The sequence below is a fragment of the Priapulus caudatus genome, unplaced genomic scaffold, assembly GCF_000485595.1.
Source record: "Priapulus caudatus unplaced genomic scaffold, Priapulus_caudatus-5.0.1 Scaffold37, whole genome shotgun sequence".
Taxonomy (NCBI): Eukaryota; Metazoa; Priapulida; class Priapulimorpha; order Priapulimorphida; family Priapulidae; genus Priapulus; species Priapulus caudatus.
Window position 1 is genome coordinate 526,660 of NW_014577098.1, and position 6,475 is coordinate 533,134.

The 6,475-nt window shown below is 44.4% G+C and overlaps 1 protein-coding gene across 1 annotated transcript in view; it reads right to left on the bottom strand.

Moving 5' to 3' along the window:
- Positions 1-527: 527 nt before the first annotated feature.
- LOC106818702 (TBC1 domain family member 16-like) overlaps positions 528-6,475 on the bottom strand; it is a 45,110-nt gene continuing 39,162 nt past the window's right edge. The window contains exon 12 of the mRNA XM_014823382.1: positions 528-539. The gene's annotated coding sequence lies outside the window, so the exon portion shown is untranslated. The remainder of the gene's footprint in view (positions 540-6,475) is intronic.

Below are 6,475 nucleotides of genomic sequence, written 5' to 3' on the forward strand. Positions count from 1 at the left end.
GTGTTACGTTTATAGCGCTTTAAAAGCTGAGAAGGGAAATTACGTATTGTGCTTATAGTATGAATTAGTGTAGGTCGTGGTAGGGGGTTGGTCGGAGCAATTTACCTTTTGATTACTACTATTTAATAAATCTCCCACGTGCGATGTACTATGGTGGGATGAAATTCGTTTTTAGGTGGTGTAATGTGATCAGGATTGATATTATAGTAATCATTCGTATAAAATCATTTGAAAGCAGAAACATAGGCGCAACTCGCTCATATCAGTTGTAGTATAGTTCACATGACGAGATGTTTGCTGTACTTCGCTAGCTGCCTGCTGTCTGCTTCTTATATTGTGACCAGATTCTTGTGATGTTTAGATGAAAGTATTAATTATTATGCATCGCGGAGCAAAGTGATAGCAGAGACTATACAGATGACGTGTTCGTGTTTTTTAAGCGACCACTTATACGGTACTTGTTTTCGTCACGTGATGTCGTCGTCGTCGTCGGGCCTTGCTGTTTTAGTGTGATTGTTTATTTGCTAGTCATGTAGCTGCTTGATTTTCGCGTGGGTCGCGGGTTTCTGACGTGGTGCAGGGTCGGCTGCGTGCAGCAGGGTTGTAAGTAGTAAGTAGCCTCACAGACGTATATATAGAGAGAGTTAGCTAACAGTCGCGTTGATGGGCGGGTCGCGTTGAATGGAGGACGGGCCATGCCTGCTGTTCCCGTTGAACCCTCGACGGCTCGTAGTTAACGAAGGCTGTGCCTTTCGTCCTCTCGGCTGCGGAGTCATTTCTGCCTCCTCGTTGCGTAGCGACGAGCTTCCTCGTTGCGTAGCGACGAGCTTCCTCGTTGCCTAGTGACGAGCTTCCTCGTTGCCTAGTGACGAGGATCGTGGTGCAGTATGGCGCCTGCTGCCGCGGTGTAACATTTCTGCGTCGTAATCGGCTCTAGTTACAGTACAGCCGAAACAATGGTACAGGCTGAAACAATAGTAATTGCCACTATTATACTATATAGTAGTGTTTGTATTACTATGGTAGTGTGGTAGGTACTAAACGGGCTATAGTAACTAGAGTAACGTCGCGGTCAGATGTATGGTGGGAGAGGGCGGGCTGCGCCGGTAACCGTCGTCTATGTAAAACACGCCGACGTCCGCGTTCACGTTTGGTTACGATGATGACGGCACAGGCAACGGTGGGCTGTTGGCGACTTGGTGTGGATAACAACATAAAGACGAGCGCAGGGTACACCGGACCAAAGTGCGATAGTGCGGGTTCCTATAGAGCACCGAAGTGTGACGTCATGGTGGCATGACAACGAACCCACTGGTTCTAAACAATCATCAGCTCCGTAACATTAACTGCGTGAAAATGTTGTGCGTACGTAAAACACGAGTGTGTGCGCTGCAGACAGCGGTAGAGCATCGGTAGCAAGTCGATCTTACAACATTGATTTCATCATCAAAATACCTAGAAAAAACATCTGCATAACTTATCAACTTAATCCATCGTCGCTTTTCACTTCCATCCTTTGGAAATCTATAAAAACTGCAATAATAACTCTCAGAATGAGGGTTACAATCGGGTACAAAACACGACACCATTATCACGCTGTTAGGAGCCAATGATTGTTTAGAACCAGTGGGTTCGTTGTCATGCCACCGTGACGTCATCACTTCGGAGCTCTATAGCAGCGTCGTGGATAGGTGTTACCTCGCGGAGGAGGATGGAGATGGAGGCATTGCCAGTATTATGTTGCCCTCTGTATGCGTTAGCTTGGGAGGCTTGTCTCGCGACACGACACGTGACGCCATTCAGCGCCCTCTGTTGATAATCGCGCGCTGCCGCGAATCGCGTTCTTTCATTTCTTCGTTCTTCGTTTATAGAAAATTTTCAGCTTCTTTGTTCTCTTTAGCCGCGCGCATGCGCAGTTGTCGTCGTGTGTCGGAGAAATAGTTGAACATTTATTAGCCAAGCTCAAATATATTAAGTGAAACAGCTAGCTGCGAGCTTTCTGCTTCTATATATTATATTATATTATATTACGATAGCGATGTATATAAGATTGAATAATTAATTATATGAGCCGTTAGTTCAGTATTATGTGTGTGGCGACTATATGAAATCAGAGAATAGCGGACCAGCGGCGGGCATTATAATGCAACGATCGCGTCTGGTTACGATTGCTTCTGGATGGAGAGGTCAAGGGTCAAGTTGCGAAGGTTGGTACTTGCCATGGCAACAGTCGCGCGTGTACTTTCCCGCGACGGAGATGGTGTTTGGAAATTGGCGACGAGACTTTTTATCATCAATAGAGTAAAATTTTGTACGAAATCCGGTGGATTGGGAAAAAAGTAATTGACGCGTTTTTTTTTCGATGTACAGATCAGAAGCGGTGACAAGATGTGCTCGTTTTTTGTTGTTTGTTTAAAAAAAAGAGGATAGTAGATATCTATAGGTGTCAAATCGTTACTTTTGTTTATTCGCGTACTGGAGGGAAGGGTGGCGGGAAGCATCGGTGGATGCAAACACGGCAAAAACTGTGTCTTGTTGGTTATATGCAAGCGGTGAATACGGAATTGTATTATTTATGGCCGTGAAGAGGTTTAGACGACGTTGTTTATTCTGTTGTTTTTATTTTTTCTACTTGCTAAAGAGGAGCAACTGTAATCTAATTTGTAAAAACTAGTATTATCATTATGGCGGTTGCTCGTGTACACGTATCGTCTGGTTGCTGTCGTGAATGTGTTTGGTGTCAGCGAGCTGAGTGTGACGCCCACTGTTGCTTTCGTGTTTGCCACGTTTGCTCGGCGATTTGTCTGTAGTTGGTAGTTTTTTCGACAGTATTTTTGCTTTGCCGTTTCCTAGTTTTGCAGTGTAAGAAAAATACGAAAATGTTCTGTAACGCTCTGTCTCTCGCTCCGTGCGTATCTAACTCCTTTTTTACTTGTCTACGCGGTATTCGTCCCATCACTGTGGACATTGATAAGAAATATACCTGCTCGCATGCATATGTGCATTATTCTGTATGGTATCTGCTGAGGAATGATGAACTTAGTCTATTCTCACCTTGTGTTTTGGTGACATTTGTAATTATACATGTGCGAAGTCGAGTCACGCGTGTTGTCACGAATCACTGTGTGATGCCTGTATCACGAAACCTATGACGTAGAATTAACAACAGACCCTATAATTCAACGCCGGCTAGGTTGGCTCTCGTTACCATAGTCTTCCTAGCCACCACCCCGTTTGTCACTACCCCCTCTCTCTCTCTCTCGGGCTACATTGTTAAATTTGCGGATATCGGAGGTTGCCTCCAGGTCCCAGTCTCACGCAACGTGCCTGGCACACTCGCAGATAATAGAGCATCAATTACTAACAATGTGACGTATAATAATAGCAGACGTGTGGTGGTGCGCGTCGCCATCCGAATTTGTTTGGTGACTTTATACACTAGTTTCTCACCGTTTGGTCGCCAACTGGCACGGTGACCGCCACCACCGTAACCTCGCCGACAAAATCCGAGTGTATTTGAGGATGAACTGCTGGCCTACCACGCAAGTCTCGAAGCAACAAGTCGCGCATGCTCTCTCGTTCGCCCGCGAGAGGAAAGCGGTTTTTTATTGCTATACTTTTATGATACGCGCGAATGTACTGGGTTGTATACGGTTGAGGGTTAAGGGAGCGAGGGGAACGGAGAGAGAAAGGGCGTGGTGACGACTTGTTGCTTGGAGGGTTGTGGAGGTGATCTTTGTTCTTCAGAGCTTCTCTCGTAATGGCCAATCTCTCACTGAAAAAAATGAACAGTAACTCTGAACAATAAAAAAGGTTGCAGAACACCAAACAAGGTTTTTTATTGCTTTCTTCGCATTCGACAGAATACAGTTTCAGGTTAATCGTAGATTTCACCAACTGTACACGAAATATGGGAATGTTCGTATTCAGTGACACGCCCTGTGCAGCCGTCACATGCAACGCAATGTCACCAATCCTGCACCAACAATTGATATCCAGTCTAATTAGCAGTCACTTCGCGTCACCGCAGATCCCAAATATGACCAACAGATTTCGAGACATCGACTACGACAGACAAATCACTCTCTTGTCCAACTTATTGTTTGTAATTACTCTGTCCCATGGGCTCAAGGAAGGCAAGGTATCTCATCATTATCAGCTCTAGATCTACTCTAGCAAGAAAGCTGGAACTTTACACGTCGATACGTGAATACGTCGTTGGTTTGTGAGATGGTCGGGAACAGGTAACAAGGCCGATCTGCGATCCACACATACTCCACGTCGTTATACACACGCACGCACACACACCGAAAGAAATGACCCAGAAAAATACACGGTAATTAGTTCTATATGAAGGCTTCCTTCTGAGATCGTGGATCGACTAGGGACGCTGCGTTTACCGGACGTACCGACGGGAGAAGCCAGTCCATCTATCCTCACCTTCCTGTTCGCTTATCCCTTCCTCTGCGTTTCGTTTTCATCACCATTCACATCATGTCGTTTTGCCGCATTAGTTCAACACAGAGGTATAATTACACTATCCCCGCTAAATAAATACAAACATTTAATACCGCATTTGAAAAGAAAAATAAATTAACGTTGCGCACTATAGCAAATACACCTCGTTTTTAATCAATCGTGCGACCTTCCCTTTCGCGGTCAGCATCCTTTAATAATCAGTGCGCTAACGACTGCTTGCCCAATTATCACAATTTACCCGCAGATAGACACTAGTAGCTGTTGTTCCCGTGAGGGGCTAACCTCGGCTAGTGAACATCAGAGCCATTCTAGCAGAGATCTTCAGTGATAACAAGTTCTCTGCCGAACATGGAATGAATGAAGTCAGCCAGTGAGAGAATCTTAAATTAGCCAGAAGCAGCTGCTGCCTTAATTGCCTTGCCGCCGTAACTAAACGCAGCGGCAACTGTACGTGACACCAGCGTGACTAACTACTGATAGAGCAGCAACTATTAATAGTCGACATGATCATTATGATGATGACATCAGCTTAACCGATAACGTTAATAACTGCACGGTTATCACATTACATTCATTCCCCTGCTACACTATACACTTGCATACTTGCTACTATATAATTTCAAGAAGTCATAATACCTTTTACTGGATATTTTTAGCTCTAGATCATATGCAGCGTCGAAAATAATTTCACATTTGCATGCAATCAGGAGTGAATGAAAACACGTACGTTTTTATGCGCTCCTATTGTATGGTATTGCATAGCAAAGCAGACTGGATTCAGAATCACGAATTCGCAACGTTAGAAGCCGGACTAGCAACGAGAATGAGGCTCTTCCATAACTGAACAGGCGGCATTCTAGCCGCTGCGGAACAATTAACATATACGTCCCGGCTAGACGAGACTTTTTTATGTATGATAAAACCCAAACGGCACCACAATGCTCCTTACAATCCTACAAACAAGCTCGAAACGCCGAAATATTTCGGCAAATCGATGCCATTATGTACTCAGCGTCTAGCCGAGCTAGTTCAGGCAGCGCCACCGATCCCGCGTTGACTTCATTTTTGGAATTTTATCGTGTCTACAGCGAAAACCACGATAAAACCGACGTCTTGTGATGCGGACAATATCGCCGATGAAACTGGAGAGGGAGTTTAGATCGTTAGATGGTATCGCATTGGCGGCCATATTAATGGCAGCGACACAATCGATGGCTAGATGGGGGCTAGATAGAAGCCATCTGCGTGACTAGCATCTCTGACACTCTCTAGATAATAGCCCATCTGCGTGACTAGCATCTCCTGACACTTAATGACCTCCTAATACACTTTAAGACGCCCTATAATGAGAGATGGGCGCATAGTTAATATGGCGGTACAAGGACATATAGATGCTGCCTCCTAAGACGATTTAACTAGTATTTTGTCGTGACATGTTCATAAGAAGGCGGTTGCGTTGAGAACTGATCTTTAAAAAAAAATCAATGACCTAGCTAAGATACCAATCGTTTATAGTTATTTCGACTGTTTACTGCTTTTTACTGCTTTGAAAATGTCCCCTTACGGTTGTTCGGTTTCCGACTATCTTCCGCATGTGACGTGTTGCATACTAAAACGGTAGTGCTATACCATGGCTCGATCATACAAGCGCGCTAGTGCCACTGACATGTAACTAATTAACATCATAATTACATGATTACATACGCGGGCCTTTCTTCCCACTCAAGGACGCATAACTAATTAAGCTTGCAAGAATATGTATGGGTCCTCCACCCAGTATACACATAGGATTATGACAAAAAGAGGGTGCATGGGGCATGAAATGGATTAGTCAATATACCAAATCTTGCTGAAGGATGAAAATCAAACAGGACAAACAACGACCAGATTTCCTTCCCTCGGGTGTAAATAAATTAAATAAATCGCGAAACAGAAATCATAAAGTCGCCGCGTTAACGCTCTGAGCGTTTCCGATTTCAAAATATATAATGTATAT